Raw genomic sequence first — 18,011 nt, 5'->3', positions numbered from 1 at the left:
TGGCTCTGAGTTGGGGACTTGGTGGGAGTTGCATTCTTTCCGTTATGAAAACCATGTCTGTGAAAGCTGTCACAGTGCCACTGCAAGTTAGACGATTGTGTTGGCTTGATCAAACAGTGTGTTGAAATGGAGTGGCCTTAGCAAGGGACAAGAATGGTTCAATCCACTGTGCTATGAGCTGCAGGTGTTCACAACAAGAAGTGATCTCTAAATACCTTACAGTTTAGGTGGTGCTCAAGGTAGGAAGAAAGAATGATAGTTGACGAATGAGTGTGTAGAGCAACTCGGCAAAAAAATTAGGAGCCGTTCCATGTCAAAGACGTGCGTTACTGGTCTCAGAACGAGGCAGACACAACCGCTTTCCTTCGGTGCTAGAACTCATCAAGAACAGTAGTGTTGCCCAAACTCCTCAGTTTCTCATGAAAAAAAACTTGCACTCTAAACTAGATGATTTCTCCCAAATATTTAATCATTAGAAGTTTCATTATAATAACAACTTCAGGGAGCTTCCAATTAGTTTAACAATAACTGTATCTTGGGCTAATAAATGTTCAGCTGCGGGCCTTGAATTTATTAGCCCAGGCAAATGGTTATTGCCTCATAAACAGGAAGCACCTTCAGGTGATTTAATGACTCATGTTTCTCTCACCCTTAAATTTAATCTAATAAACAGCTGAGATGAGAAAGATATTAAAAGTAAAAAAGCCAACAACAAGAAGCAGCTTTCCACTGGCAATTACTTAATGACAAAATTGTGTTAATACGTATTTGAAAAGTCAGTCCACAACGTTGCAGAATAATCTGAAGTTGTCGCTCAAGTAATTCACACAATGTTGGAAAACTTTTATTTTATTATGCAAAGAGTTGAATAAATAATTGTTACGGTAATACACTGCCTTTGCCATTAACATGATGTCCTACATCAGTGTTCAAGGACTGCACCTGAAGACATGCAAATGAATTGCATATTCTTAATGAGGATAACAACCTGCTCATTTCATCAGGCGAAATTTGATGTCAAGGTTGTGGGCTGCTGATTTTCTGTTTCTTTTTTAAAATGCTGGGTGGTATGTTACAAAAACAAACAAAAAAATGACTGACTGTGTTTTTTCATACGTAGCCTAGCAAATTTTTTCCTCCTCGGTAATGCCTGAGAAGCAGCATTTGGGGGGGGGCAGCTGGGGGCGGCAGTAAAGGCAGGCTGGTTAGGATATTTTGGTAGCGCATTATGCATCTTAGTTTTATGATTATTTCGGTGTGGTCCTGCGCTGGCATAGCTGCAGCCTCTTTTCACATTCGTTCAGTTCTCCTTATTGTCCATTGCTTTCTTGTTGCAAAATAGGATTTTGTAGTCTTGTGAAACTGTGAGCCAAGGACATCTAGCACCATATCATTAAAATCAAAGCATGGCTCACTTTTTACATGGTTTAACCTCTCCTTGTAAGAAAGTTTAGGACTGTGAATCCAACAGATAGCTCTATGAATAGTTCTACACTGGGTTTTAAGATATTTTATCTTTAACATGCTCTTGTTTCAACATGGTGATTTTTTTCGCAATCTAATTTGAGAGTCTGACTTTCCCTTCTCTGTTTCTCTGGACTTTTTGAGATCTCGCATGTTGTGTCTTATTGCAAACAGGTAGGATTGTCAGTACTGAAGGCCACTTTTGTAAGGTTGTTTGGGCATCGTGACTGGGATTTTCAGAAAACTCATAGTTTTAAAATGGAACTTAGGCTTCTAAATCTCTTGGACAACATTGTGAATTTTTCCCTAATCGCTTCTGTGCCTCTGAAAACCCTAACTTTACAAGACTTATTTCCAATTAATATCTATTCTGTCCATGAAGAATAAATGATACATTTCAGAAAGTTTCATTAATATTGATGAGCTTTACATATGTCTAGCTAGTATTCAAAGTATTTCAATTTGTTAAACAGAGTTTCAACCATTAATTATGTTCTGGTAATTCAATTTTCATCAAATTGAATACAGTAATGCGTTGGAACAGAATGATGTGTTTGGGCCAAAAATATCTTCACTGTTTCTACCTAGAAAGAGAACAAAAATGTCTTGCTCAGCATTTTTTTCTACATTTGCATGGCCTATATTTCATGTTTTTATTTTGTTTTGCTAAAGTTATGTACAAATATATGTCCAAAAGGAATATGCATGTTCCTTTGTGTTGGAAATATTGTTCCTGCTGGCTTACAGATGCAGAACTGAGGCAGACGGGAGCTTGGGTTTACATAAATATTTAACTCAACTGAGATAAAAGCCAAGTATAATTTCATGGAGGGAAGAGTCATATAGACCTCTTACATTAGGGTAAAATTTGAATTCAAGATAATTTAATTCTCTTTGAATCAGAACTGCTACAAGTTTTTCCCCTTTCTCTTAAAACACTATAGGACTGTCCCAGTAAGAGGTAAGGAATTGAAGAAGGCAAACTTGCATTTTTCACTGCTGCCTGCAGAATATAAAGTTTTGGTTTTCATATAGGGAAATACTTTTATGTACAATGGAAATGATTGTTTTGACGTGCATTTGTGTGCGCACACACACGTATTTCCCAAGGAAACTTTGCCAGATGACAGAGATGAACTGAAACTGTATTTTCTGTTTTTGAAAAACAAAATTGGAATTTGAATTTTTGAATTCCACGTTGTTTTGGCAGAGGAAGTAGCTAACTATTTCAACAGGCGAAAACACATTGAAGTGATTTAACGTGAATTACACAGAACATCTAACAGGTACAAAAGAAAGCAAAGGCACAGAGGGGATTTTCTTTGCCAGTCATCATCTTCAGTATTGCAGCCAATTTGGAAGCATCTTATCTGTGCTTATTTGAATGTTTCAATTACACACTTGAAAAAATACCTCAGTGTCATTCGATGCCACCACACAGTAAATTAATCCAACCCATACTTTACATTTTAGCAATTAAATCAGCTATGAAATAATATTTTAATTAAAATCAAGCAGTTTTGCTTGGTTTTCAGGTGTTAATGAACTATTGGTTGAAGATCAACTTCAGCTTACTATGGGCCAAAGAAATGGGTATTTAAGATACCGGAAAGACAGTGGTGTTCAGACTTATGGATCATTTAAGCACTTCTAGAAAGTTTACCCTAAATTAGCATTTTATGATGCCTATTGCAGCTATGCAGAAAATGATTCTTTCATTTTTTCTTTCCCTAAGATGATGTCACTTTAGGGACTTGGTAAATTCCTAAAATAAGTCTTCTGTAGCTACTGTAAAAGTACTTCTAAAGTGTCAGCAGTGCTCTGTCATTAGCCTGGAGTAAAAGTTTAGATCCTTTCCATATCAAAGTATGCCTTGTTGGGCCCCAAGAATCGCTTTTTGAATGATTTTTATTGGGGGAGGGGGACGAGATGGGGAATGAATCTTAGATCTCAGAAAGATTTTTCCCCTTCCAGTGTTTCCCTGAATAGCTCAAATGCTGGCATTCACCATAGGAACCATTAGTGCTGTTAACTCAAAGTCACTTTGACATTAAAAAAGCGATGTAGAATTGACTGCTGATTGCTGGAGAGCTCTACCAGTGCACAAATGGCAGAATAGAATGGGTTTTCCCTGTTAAATTATCTCAATACACTTGCATTACCAGCTACTGAGTACTCTTCCCCCCCCCCAGTTTATGTGCTCTCTGTGCGTGAGTCTTTAGACTGACACTGCGGTTGACTGCAGCTCAATGTAAGAAAAGGGGCTAGAAAAAGACACTTATTACTAATCGGAAAGCAAAGAACTGGAAATAACTGGTTATCCTTGCTTCGAACAGGGGGTTGGATCAGATGACCACGTGAAGTCCCTGCCAGCCTTCGATACTCTGATTCTATGAAATGGAAAAGGAGGCAATGTTAGATGCTCACAACATTGCTTGAAGTGGAAGGAGTATTTTTTTATTTGTTTATGGTTGGTGAACTGTAGCTCTGCTGAACAAGAAAAACTGAAAAGGTTTGTTGTTGATATTAGTAAAGCCTTTTTTTTTCACATTTTATGTAGGTTGCTTTTATCAGAACAAAGTTAAGATGATTACCAGTAGCCAGTTTCCTTTACCCTATCTCAGCAAACAATTCAGATTGTTTTGTTTCAGAAGTGGTGTCAGCAGACTTCAGTGTATGAGAACACTCTCTGGTTTTTATGCTTTTATGTTTTGCTGGTTTCAAGAATGGCGTGAAATGAATCAAGTCTCATTGACTTCGAGGAGTCCTCTTTCATTTGTTCTTGTTTCCTGCAGCCAAGTACCTACGGAAACACTACTATAGTCAAGTAGCCAGGTACAATTACTACTTTAGAGGAATGGATTATGAATTTCAAGGTTATAGATCTGAGAGAGTTGTCTGCCCATGTTGCCATTTTGGAGGCAAGAAAGAAGAATTAAGTTCTATGGAAAGGCTGTGGTTGTGTTTCCGTTCCTTAAACCTTAGGGGTAAGGCTATGTCAGCGGGTGGCCAGCAGCAAGGTGTGCCGCGTTGGAAGGCTTCTCTGCAAGGTGCCATTTTCAATCCCAACTCCTTTCCGTGTGAGGTTTAGGTTTTGGGACTAAAATTACCATCCCTTGGGATGGGTTAAAACTTGTTTTTTGTGATAGGAAGGAGATGCCTGCAGCTAGCAGGAACAGGCGAATATTGCTGAGCTGCAATGGTCCAGAGCTCAATGCAGTGTTTAGGAGGTCACCGGGAAGGTTCTCATTGGCTTTAAATAGCACCGGATCTGGCCCATGTCAGGATTCTCTGAAAACCTGAGATTGTGCATTTCCATATCGATCACACTTCCAGTTGCAGTGGTTTGTCCCAAATCAGAGGCTCGTCCCATAGCTAAGTGAAGTCAGGAGACTGCTTTATTCTACCAGTCCTTCAACTACCCCATCTTGCCTCACCATGCAGCTGCAGTTCAGTTAAATTTCTCTTGACAGCTAATGCGTTATTGCAACAGATGCCATGATATGAGTAACGTTTCAGTAGCTTGGATCTAGCCGATGTGACGTTCTGCAGTGAGGAAAGGCAGCTGCTGAAAAACACGCACCTCTTAAGCATGCACACACAGAAACCATTTATCTTCTTTAAGGAGTCTAAGGAACTAATCGAAGACGTGAAGGACTGCATTTTGTTACTATTAAAATTAAGCACTATTGAGAGAGTTTTGGCTAAGTCCTGGTCTTCAGACAAAGTAGGCGGCTTGTCACGAACCATTAGGGAATGTACAGGAAATGTTTTTTAAACAGAAGAAAAGGCTGTAGAATCACTTGCATTCATAAAGCAGGATAATCCCTTGGCTTTATTACCAAGTAACTTTGATGTAGCATTAAAACAAATTTGCATTTTAATACCTAATTCTCTGTATTTCCTCTTTGGGATAATCCTCTATTTTGGAGCATTTTTTTGAAGCATACTTTGGTTGCTTGTAATAGCGTTCCTTTAATGAGAGATGGAATCAATATGTTACAGAAAAGTTCGTGCACCGGAGAGATCTTAGGAAGATGGTGCTTGGAGCGACGTGACGTTTAACTACCTGCACCCTGACTCTTAAGTCTTCTCCTTTATCCAGACGCTCCCAAATCGAAGTTTTTCCTGGAGAATGATAAACAGTTGTTGTGTGATCAGAAGGAAGTCCCTTAGCATCTCTGCATCTTAGCTGCACTGTTAATGATAGAGCATTTACAGGGCTGACGTGAGAGAAAATGTAACGTATAGCGATGCCCAAAGGCATCACTACTGTGTTTTGACCACACCTACGGAGGAGGAGGTTGATGCAATTCCAGGCTTGGAGCTCGTATGCCCCCAAGGGAGAGGGCTATTTCATATCATATCCAGCAAACTTCTGTCACCGCGTGACTGAGAAAGTTAGTGTGCTTCCAGGTCTGAGGACGCTTTGTGGGGGGTTTTATTTGTTTATTTTTAGCGGCAGTTTTCCCTGCTGTGTGACTCTGTGCAAATCTTTTTAGTTATGTGCCTCTGTTTTTTTTTTTCTTGTATAAAATGATGCTATCGATAGCTGCCTAAATGACTGTGTGATCCAGATATATGAAGCGCTACATGGAAACAAAAATTCTTACTTTTTTTCTGTTAATAATGTGATTTTTTTTTTCTAAGAATTTCGAACTTCTCTTCCACCAGAATGTATTTCCAATGCTTCCAATGGTATCCAAAGCAAACAGCAACTTTAAGTTGACCACATTTGTCAAATGATGTAATTTTTGTTTAATATATAAAGCATCCTAGAAACTACACTAAAATATAAGATGTAATCCTAAAAGTTCTTACATTTCCTTCATACATATCCACTCTTGTGTCAACTGGGAACACTTCAAGCCTTGTAGGTGACACTCACTACCATGGAAACTACATATTTTTATTCTTAGGGTCAGCTCTTCCTGAGGGTACGATTTGGACCAACAAATTTGTCACTATATTAATGGACCATGAAATAAACTTCAGTGCCTCGGTTCTGCCAAACCTCCGCTAAGTGTTGTGTAGGAATCAATACCTTGGTTTTATACTATAGAAAGCTCTTCAGATCTTAAAGAACATGAAGAACAAGAGATCAAAGGAAGCATTGGAAAATGACATCTACAATGAGAAAACTTAAAGCTAAAATAGTGCCAGTGATTAGGTGTTCTGAAACGTTGAAGGTCTGGGTGTAATTCCTCTGGAGCGCTTACTGTAGCAGCTCCTGTGCTTTTCCCTGGAGCACCTGCTACAGCTGGGCTGTTTCTGACAGCAGTGTGGACAGGAGGGATCGAGAACCCGACCTGGACGGGCAATTCCCAATTTATTAGGATCTTCCCTAAAGCTGATGTTAGACTTTTAAATATCTTTTCAGTTCTGTTATCAGGTAGCCCAAGCCAAGGAATATTCAAGGGCATAAGAGAAAATATATGACTTTATTTCTTTTTATCATGTGTATTGAAAAGTGATTTTTTTCTTTTTTCTTTCTTCTTGTGGAGACAAGTAGTTAACACCTTCTTCTGAAGAGAATTAAAATGGGAAATATATTTGAGCAAGAATTACAGAGGTGTGTAATAATTGCCTGGCATTTCCATATGCTCTGAAAGCAGTCTGAAGCTTTAAAGCAAGCATATTGTCCAATTCATCATCTTCCACACAGCGTTTTTACTTTTAGCAAGGGACATACATCATAAGGCTCAGCAAGTTTTAGAAATGGATTCTCAACATGGACAGATGGTGTTTAAGATGCCTGATGAGAGGGCTGACTTTCGCAGAGTGTGGCAATGTCAGAAGAGAAGACAGCTTCTTGGGTTGTTGTCTCATTTTCCACGAGTGACCAGTGTTTGAAGTACAGCACATTCAGCTGCTGCAGCACTGAGCCCAGCAAAAATTCTTCGACAGACTCGAGGCAGCATTGATGTGAAGCAAACAACTGCCATCCACCTATGTGCTGGCATCCTGGAAAGCGTGGCGGAATTTCTGAACTTGAGATCATGGCCTTGCTGAGCTGGGGGGCTCCTGACTACCCTAAGCGATAGATTTGTGAAGCATTTTTTCCTCCCTACTGCAATTGGGAAAGATAGCCTAAAGGGCTCCATTGCACGTTCCAAAACAGAGATGAATTAATAGCATGATTTGCACCATGAGCAGTCTCAAACAACTTGCAAGATTTTTGTGCTTTGCAACTAGCCACGTACTTGCAAAGGTCCTTCCGAGCTCAACTCCCGTTTTATTAAAGTAGAACATAATTTTTAATCAGCTCGCATATACGTCAAGCGTGCCAAGTTTATGCAGTTGCAGTAGCTTCCCAAGCAGTTATCCACACCAGACAGCTGTTAGATGTGCTGAACACAAAATAAGACCGCCCACATCCTAGCACTTTTATTTTAACGTAGGAACTGGAGCTGGGAGAAACTAAGCTTTTATTCTGGTGCAATAGCAAGGAGAAAGGGAAATTACTTAACCTCGCAGCTTCATGCAGGAGAAGCCTGCAGTATATTTGGGAGCATCCACAACTTGTAGGCATCGAATTAGGATCCTTCTATACCACATATTAAGCAGGCAGGGAACAGAAAGGCCATAAGAAATCTTTCAGTAGAATTTTAATATCTGTCTATGTGCCGCTTTGATATCTCAATATCATTTTATCCAGGAATGGTTTGAATATTGTATGCGCTTCAATACTGAATAAGCCTTAATGATGAAGAAGATGAAAGCAAAAGTTATGCCTTTCACTCTTTATTCCACGGAAATTTTATGTTTTCTTTAATATCTTGGCTGAGAAAAACTCTGAGTTGAAAATCTTTTTTACCTGTTTTGCAAGAGCTTTATACAGGTTAAATGTTTTAAATTTTTTTTTTTTTTTTTTTCCACCCAGCCTGTAAATGAGTAGCACACATGTAGCTGACAGCTTTCTACTAAAGAAGCCTTATAAATTATTCTTTAAAGGGACTGCCGGTTTCCTTTTCCTTTAACTGAAGTTGCTTGTTTTGCAAACCTTGTTAAATATCTTCATTTTGATCCATTAAAAATATTCAGAAAGAAATTAAGTAATTTCTGGGTACATCTGTCTGTATTACTGTTGTTATCAAGTACTCTTTTTCCTTCCCCCTTCTTCACAGATACACTTAATTGGCTCTCAAATGGTTAACTAAGTCAGGGTTAACATCATACCGTGTCCCTAAAGCCTAGGGAGAGCTACTCATTTTCTGCTCCTGAAAGGAAGATAAACCACTACTGTAAATTTGTCAAGGTCTTTCATACAAGCATAAGCAATTAACATTAATTGTTCGAGATCACTCTTGTTCAAGATCACTCTGGTATTATTTTTCACTAATGAAAGCAGAGAGTTAATTAGTTCTTTCTTACAAAATGTTTTAGTCAAATATCCTTCGTCTCAAACGTGAGTGGGCATTTGGGCTACAGGACACGCCACCGAACCTTGAAAAAACATTTGGGAGAGACGTGTTGCAAATTTTGCCACACAGTGGTAATATGTACTTGCTTTTTTTTTTTTTTTTTTGCCTAGGAAGCCTTTATTTTAAATTTCTGTAAAACTTTCTTTCACGTTAGCTTATCTTGTGTTAATGATCATTTTGGGATAATTGGCTGGCATTGGTGCATTGCCTTTCGTTAAGGTGGAAAACTGTGTGCTGGAATACTTTCAAATTAACCAGCAGGCTACCAGAAACTGTTATTTGTGACAACCAAAGGACAGCAGGGTTGTGCTTCTGCTCTGCCTTAGATTGGATGTTAGCATCCTGTGATTGCGAATACACGTAACCCACGCCAGCAGCTGTGGATCGTGACTTTTGGTAGTGACCCACAGTTTGTTTCCGTCTTGTCTGAAAATGAAAGGTTTTTTAATGAAACTCAAGTGATATTTTGGAAATCAGGAAGGTGCAAGCACATTCTTGTGTGAATGTCTCTGTTGTGGTAAGATTTATAGTTTTTAGATGCTCCCTTGTTCCTTATGTGTGTGCTGACATGGAATTAGGTATTCATCACCAGCAAATAAAAACTAAGTGGAATTGAACGGGTTTCCAAGGAGCTGCCTCTTCAAGGTGTCGAGTCTTCAGGCTGAGGTACAAAGAGCAGCTTTTTTATAATGCAGATCACAATATAGCTCTTAATTTTCCATCTGAGATGCTTAGCTGCTTCCTGCTGTCTTAGTCATTAATAAAATAAATTAACTTCAACTATAAATAAATTTAAAAATTTAAATCTTAATGAGGTCATAGAGATGGAAACAAAGGAGTTATATATATCACTGAAACTGGGGGACATTGTGCAGCCACAGCAACGCAAATAGTAAGAAGCATCTTCTGCCTCTGATAGTTAAAGTACAGGACTAGAACTGTCTACTCAAATCTCCTAACAGCGACGCGGCTCTTCGTTATCTAGTTGATGTTGAAATTTCAGAGATTGTCAAAAAAGGGAGAGGAAAAAAAAGGGGGGTGAGTGTCCAGCATCACTGTGCTTGAGAGATGACTGAAGAAAACAGAGTTTTTGGAAGCTATCGTCTTGCTTTAGAAATGAACCTGCCCACTCGAAGTAGACATTCCTTCTAAAAATAACAGACCTAGAATGTCTTTGAACTTACCTTCTTCTGGAAAGACAAAGCAGCCTGTGGAAAACAAAGTTTCTGTTGAGTCACTTCTCTGTTGTGGGTTTGTCCATCTGCCCTGAGCTGTAGGAGACATGCTATTATTCACTTTATTACAGATGTTCCTAAGGGTAGCAAGGTTTCATTTTTAAAGACAACTCTTGCCCCCAGCCATCCTCCGCCAAGTAAAACAAAACCCTCTTTTCATTAAATCGCCTTTCATGCAACATCAGCCAGTAACAGCAGAGGCTAGCAAAGCCTTGTCTCTTCTCTTCCTCTGCAAACTTGTAAAAGGTTAAACATCTGCATGTCCTCGATGTAATTAGGATGTGATGGGACCGTGTCTTCTTCCCAGCAGCTGCCAGTGAGCCTGCTTACATGGCTCAGGCAGTCCTGAAACACTGAGAAGGGTCAAAAATTGTACGAATCCTATTAAAAACCATATGTATAAATAAAAGCTTTCTGCTCTGTGCTTGGTCCTGAGGACGTATTGCAAACCTCAGCTGGTCAGAATTGGACATGGTTCATCTGTTTTGTGCATTTAGTGCCAGGGATTAAAGAATGTGAGCTGAGCTGTGTCGGCTGAATGCCTGTGTGAAGTGCAGAGGGAAGAGCTGGGGGTAGATTAAGGGCAATTGGATCAGTGTGACCAGGCCACCGAGATGGCACAGCGGTCCAGATGGCAAGGTCTTGGAGCGAAAAGGAGCAATGAAAATATTTCTAGCAATGTCAGCTGGGTGTTTTGTCTTAGAATAGAGTCTCAAAGTGGCTGAAAAGGGAAATCTAGGACTGAAACCCTTGTTGTGTTGAGGACGCAAGGGTTTGGTGCAGTTTTATCAGCCAACCGGTTACTTTTATTAGAATTTGGTTTAAGAAAAATTCAGGAAGCAGGAGAAGCCACTAAATGCATGAGTAGAAATAATGGTGGCCTGCATTTTTCATTTTGCTGGAGGCTACCACAAATTTCATGCCGGAGGAAGGGACCAGGGAGAACCACCTGATGTTGCAAAGTTAAATGAACAAACAAAAACCTCCGTCATCACTGAGATGATGGCAGCGTCTCAATCCCATTTTGTCTCTGTAATGTGTTTATGATCCAGCTTTGCTCAGTGAAACACAGGGATCAATTCCACTTTTCCTTTGTGCATTATTCTTTCTGCTTCTCCTGCATCAACACAGGAATGTTATTCTTTGGCTTTGTAAAACAGAAATTACTTTCTTCCTCACGGAGTGCTGTTAAACCCAGAGGTGGGAGTTATGCAGTATAGGATCTATCCCTCTTTTAGCAAATGTAATTTAAAAATATAATTAACTGTTGACCTAGTTTGTTCACATTAAGTTTTAAGAAAACATTTCATAGGCTAAATGCTTTGCTGTTTAGAAATCATGTACGTGCTAAAGGTGGTTGAACTGAAGTTTGGATTTCTGACATAAATGTTGCACAAAAAATAATGCTTGGCTGAGAGTCAGGCTCAGATAGGGTTTTTGAGGATGTATTTTGTGGCACATGGGTTTTGAGAGATGTGAAATAGGTTTTTTGGGGGGGTTGGTTTTTTTTTTTTTTTGTTATATTTCTCCAGTCAGCCCCCTGGGTGAGTTGTTTTAATGAAACTTGGCAGATATATAAAACTTGCAGAGATCTCATCCTTGATTTTTTTTTTTTTTAACGTAGGGTCTTGTCATAGTGTCAGAGAAGAGCAGAACTTGTAGAGGCAACAAATATGAAAAAGGGATTTTTAAATATAAAGCTGCAAAGAGTAAATAGAGTTGTAGCAGTTGGCAGAAAAAAATATGCAAAAGTTTTGCTTTTATTTATTTTGACCTGTACTTAAAAATGCCTTGCTCTTCACGTGGGTACTTCTGTCTCAGCAAGACATTGAGAAACATCACACTTCCAATGACTCTGGTAACCTTGCACAGCTAATTTTGGAGAACTTTGTTTTCTAAAACTAAGTTGCTTGTCCCTGTGGCTTTAACGTAAAGAGATTATAATCTGTTTGTAATCCCGTTCTCCTCTGTCACTTGGGGACATAAGAGTCTGAGGATGCTGGACAATGTACCCTGCACCCTGTTACCAAGCGTGGTAGTACATATAAGGCTGATTGTTAGAAGTTGCAGGGCCAAAGACCCCCGAAACATCACAGTTGTGCAGCTATTGTCAAACTCAGGCTTCAAATTTGTCCCTGCTGTTTTTCTGGAGAAATCTAAGCTTCACATTTCGCTTCCTCATTGACCAGGACAGAGTTCGCACGCTGAGTGAAACCGTGCTGGAGAGTAAATACAACACAAGCAAAGCCCTGCGGCCTTTCAGCTGCAAAGTACTGTGGTGGGTATGCACGGATCTAGATGTTAAATTAATTACCTGAAGTTTAATTAGCTGTAATTGAAGTGACCTATAATTTCCTATTACTTGACTGGAGTATACTAACAGATGCCCTTTGCCTGTCCACTTCTGACTTCCTTTCCCTTAAAAAAAGGTGCTGTTGCTAATATGAGGTCTATGGAAATGGCAGAAAATTAGCAGTCATTTCCACATCTATTTCAATTTATGAAGAACATGAGACCCTTTGACTTAGAGGACATCAAAGCAGAGACCAGGTTCTGGTCCTCCTGTTCAGAGATGCATCTAATTAGTGCTAACAAATGGAGTGACTTGTGGTGAATTGTTATGAAAAATAGCCCTCAGCTCTGCCCCGTGGCGACAAACCACCCATATGAGTTCTCCACCCGCTTCCTCCTCCTCGTGACAAAATTGTTCGTTTATTCTCTATACAGAATAATAACCTTTCCTATTATTTCCTTATTCTTAATCATACAGTCCTCACAGGGCTGCTGTAAATATACAGCTGTGGCAATAGTACACCTACACAGCATGTGTGTGTGGACTATTCCTTTAAATAGTCCATCTGACCAAGGCGGAATAACTTTTTGCTACCCAGATTTAGGAAGTGTTCAAACACAGTTAAGGAATTAATTTTCTTCATTGCTTTGTCCCATCATTCTTCCTGCCTTCTGGTGATAAATTATGCAATAGCCACTCACAGCATCTGAGACTCTCTTCTATTTAATTTGCTATGAGGACATCATCATGGCAGTCACACCAAGAGCCTCTTCTGGGAGCTGGGCTGCAATTTGATATATTTGTTAAGAGCCACACTGACAATATCTGCTATGATGTAATTGATTGGAAAAGTAGCAATGTTCCCTGTGTGGTCTAGCAGGTAAACATACAATAAATTGAAAAATAAAATGGGGGAAATCGTTGCCCAACGGATAATAAACTATGGTGACGTACAAAGCACTAAAACCCAAGGGCTTATGCAGCTGTAACCATTCAAAAGGCACTTACCAAATTACAGAAACTAAACAGGATTTGGCTCAACTAGCAGTGAGGTAGGAGACCTCTAGGGAAAACCCAGGTGCTGCAGATGCTTTGTTTCAGCAGGTGCTGCTCATTCTCTAAATAGGTATTTAATCAGTGCTCCAGGAGGAACTAGAGAGGCAGTGAAGCTGAGGGTTGCTTGTGCCCTGTGACTTTGCGAGAGTAGCTGCAGTGTTTCTGCCACCCATCAGTTTGAAGGTAATGTATATTCAGGTTTCTTAAACGTGCTAATACTGCAGTTAGAGAAAAGTTCTTTCTGTTGTGCTCTTGGAGATGTCGGTGTCTGAAGGTCTTTGGTGAACCAAGCCGATCCTTCTTCTTGGGAGCAGCCTGTGAAGTTCTGTCGGTGTTTTGAAAAGTATGTTTGGGATGAAGAGCGATCCTTGGTATTTGTGCTAGAAAAGCCTGTGCTATGTTAGAAAATGAGCATGTTGAGAGTCTTTTCTGATGTGTACGTGATGGCTCCCTGTTGCTTCTTTAGGAACTACTATAATAAAAGCAACTGGCAGTGGTGACGTGCAATGTGAGCCTTCCCCTTGATTTTGGTGGTGTTTACCATCTTAAGATTCTTTCTTCTTTCCTTGCTGTGCGTAAAGTCTATAGGAAATGTCCCTTAAAATAGTAGGAGTGTTCTGGGACTGTTCCCAATTTATCTCAAGTCTGCTTTACACCACTTTTTACAGTAGTAAAAAGACTAGAGGACCTTTTATATGTCTATAATGGTATTAGAATACACGAGAATCAAATCAAGTTCTTCAAATTAGAAGTTTCTTATCCTGATCTAATCCAAACCTAGTAATCCTCTAGCTGCTAGGTAGACAGAGAGGATTGCTTCTGATGCTCTTATGTACATTTTAGGATCGCAGATAATGTCTGCTGACCAGGAGCTCAGTTCTCAGTGGCATCTGCCATCCTGCTCTTAAGCTCTCAGGAAATGTGGAGCCTCGCAAAGCGTGTTTTTTATCGATCAGGAGCTTCTCTGGATATGTTTTGTAATATTTTGCCATGCAGAAGTGCTATTGTTTTTCTGAGTGTAACTCAACCTTTCTCAACTTCTATCCAGCAAAACCCTGTCACTTTGTAAAATCTGCTTATGATAAATGACACGAGTAACTTTTTTTGCCACCCAGACTGATTTGTGATCATGCTGGTCTTGGAGATCAGACAGGGTCAACATCTCTATTGCAAGAACCCATGTGAAGCTGAGGTTGAGTTAAAGCACTCCAATTCCTTTCCTCCACGAGAGGGGAAACTTGTTTTCAGCCAACAGTTCTAACAGCCCCAGAGAGACTTCATGCCCTGGTTTTTTTCTTGTTTTATATCTAGAGCTGAGAAGAGGAGAATGTTAGCATTCTCAAATGTATATGATCATACAAGTCCCCTCCTTTCATCTCGTGTGCTTTAAGTAATGTTCATCATGTGTAATATTTGGTCCTTTTTTAAATGCATTAATTCCTATAGAGATCAGTAGTTACAGAATAGACTAAAAGCTAAGTCTGAAATTCCCCTCCATTGTGAAGGTGTTTGCAGAGGAGAAGAGCAGCAATAGTTTCTCATCTGAATCAATTGCAGTAGACGGCAGGAATACAAACGTTGCAGAAAGCAGGGAGTCCTCCAGCGTACTGGCAGCTCAATATAGAAGGAACACAAGATACTAGATTTCTATTTGTGAAGTAGGATGTTTTGTGTAATCACGGGGAAATAGTTGCCTCTTTAAAATTCATCCTCTTTTTTTCTGTACTGCATTTTTTTTGTGTTACGAACACTTCCTATGCACTATAGTAATATTGCATGGCCAAGTTTAAAAGACTCTTTCAGAGGTCCCCTTTGGGCTATCCAGTTTTATGTAGACAGGACACCAAGGAGCACTGAACTGCCTGTTACTTTGGAGCAGAAATGCTGCTGCAGTAAGATTGATAGCAGCCATGTGCCTCCATATACAATGCTAGCTGCATAAATTACAGCCTCTTAATGATAAGGCATAGCTAGATTTCAACTAAAGCATAGTTGTGCCTTTATTATTTCAGTTCTAATACATGAGTATGTAAATATGTATACCAGGAAATGAAACCTGTGTCTGAGATTGGGGGTGAGAGTGGGGAGGGAGTGTAGCTGGAGTATAAACAAATGAACATTGCAATCAAATCTATAGAATTCACTGTATTTGAACCACACTGGATCTCAAACAGCTTGGCATTTGTAACATGGCAGGATGTTTTATTACAGTGCAGTCCCACAAGGTGAATTAAAATAAGGATTAAAAAGTCCCTATAAATCAGATTTTATAGCTGCCTAAACCACCTGCAAACTGTTGGTACTTGTTTTCAAAATCCACCATCATTCTGCTGTCAAATTGATTTCGGTTTCATTAGCAGAGCTGGCATCGCCTGTGCTGGCATAATCTACTGGCTGCATAAATTACTAGGAGTGTAATTGTAAGCAATGTCTTAATTTTGTCAACAGCATTCCAGAGTGCCAACGATACCCTTTATGCACTATTTTTAATTGTCTCGGCTGGATGTTTTTTCAGCAAATTTTACCTCAATGGGAAATAACAGAAAGAATTACGTGAGCCTGAAGTAGTTAGTACAGGCAGGAAGATGCTGTACATGAAACCCAAGAAGAACACTTACCAAGGGACTCTCTAGTATTTGTAAACAGTTTCTAATTCAAAAGGTAACTTCTTAAGTGTTGAGGACAAGTGAAGGAGCATGTTTTGGTGGCCCTGTGTAGTATAGAGGCATCAGAAAGTATTGCAAATTAAAGCTGATGGTGTGAGCTTCACTCCAGGTGGGGGAGTTAAGCTTTGGTTCACAGTCAGAATTGTGTGAGTGCTACAGGTGATGGGAACTCTCTGAATCATGGAGGAAGAGGTTCCTCATGGCTCTGCAGCCATTGCACCATCAGGAGGCTGTTTGCTCAGATCGGTGTTTTGCAACCTGGCACAAAGTCTACAAAATCTGTATGAGCCTCCCACACATTGTATGTGACCAAAATAAATACCCTGGGGTGTTATGCTTCACCTCTCCTTAAGGTTTCACCAACGTTAGCTGCATTAAACATACGGAAGAAGATAATGGGCTGCATGGTCTGTGTCTTCAATTTGGTGAATTGTCTTGAAATCGTTCTGTATGAATGAGGTGTCTATAAATACGTAATTAATGAAAGCAAGAGAAGCTAACAGCCAGCGATGAAGTCTACGTACTATAAATCCTGGGTGGTGTGTGCTCAGTAAGTTACTCTGTACCACAATTGATTTTTACAGTTGAAGACTTCAAGTAGAAGATATCCTTTTCTGTTTGGTTGTGAGTAAATGTAGGCAGTGCAGTAAGATTCATATTATGATGGGAGGGAATGCATTTGCCCTGTAAATGTGGAGAGTTAATGTTGTGGTGTATCTCTGCATGAAATAAGTCTTAGTAATATAGTTGATAGGTTTGTTCCCTTACTCATTCAAAAGCATTCATTTTTAGCAATACTCCATGTATTAAATGGAATAGTAATGGATTTGTTAAATGTGAAAGTAAGAGTCCTTCTGTTTCAATTTAAAACCTGTAGCAGATTTTTCTAATGCATGTTTTACAAGTAATCATTTATTTCTCTGAAAAAACAAAAGGTAGAGCCAGGGAATTCTTAAAAGCTCTCCAAGGTTGTCCGCTGTGCTGTGCTCCAGCCTCTCCCCCTCCTTTCTTGTTCCTTGAAAACTCTGGACCGAGGTAACTATTGCAGGAAGAGCTTTTCACATCAGTCAGGACAGGATTCTGGTTGCCAATACACAGAGAGCCAATTTAGCTGTCTACTGGAGTATGTGATCTGAGTCACACCGAGCTTAAAGCCATATCTAAATCCTATTAAAGCCAATGCTAAGACCCCATAAGCTTAATTGGGTTTAGTGTAGATCTACTTTACGGATTTCTTTTTGTATCTTAGCACATTTGTATTTTCTGATCAGTGAGTACCTTTTGATAAGCTGTAGTTAAACTTTGCTGGGACAGTACCACGTATCCTTACCTTCATTCTTTTAAATTAGAGTGGCATACGTAATGTGTAATCTGGGAAGACAACGGACATGTCTACAGTCAAGAAAAACTATTCACAAGAAGTGAGCCCGACCTTTTTTGCCATTAAAAACAGTCTCTGTCAATTTTGGTATCCTGGTAGCTGTGTTTTATGTTGGGTACTTTGGGCAGGGTTCAGTCCTGCTCCTATTTACAGATTTTGGAATTTATTTTAATGTGTGAAAAGCTAAACCAATGAAAATGAATGCATTCCTGATATTTATTATATGAGCTGCCTTAGATATTGCACTGCAGAAATTCGGCAAAAGTAAAGCTGAAATGTGTACGGAGAGGGCATGGCGTTAACCTCATTCATAGTGGAGAAATTTTTGATCATTCAGCATCATAAGGTTAAGCAAGTTCTTTTCCATGGCGTTCCTATATTTCCACTGACCTCAGTAAACTTAATCTCCCTCACAAAAAAGCGGCTGTGATAAAGGTTTTATTTGCACTTTATTTGCATCTTTATTCGTTTAAGTAGGTTTATTGAGATAAA

This window comes from Aptenodytes forsteri, unplaced genomic scaffold (assembly GCF_000699145.1).
Source record: "Aptenodytes forsteri isolate BGI_AS27 unplaced genomic scaffold, ASM69914v1 Scaffold158, whole genome shotgun sequence".
In the NCBI taxonomy this organism is placed as follows: Eukaryota; Metazoa; Chordata; class Aves; order Sphenisciformes; family Spheniscidae; genus Aptenodytes; species Aptenodytes forsteri.
The sequence above is the reverse complement of the archived record's forward strand: the minus strand, read 5'-3'. Positions refer to the sequence as shown.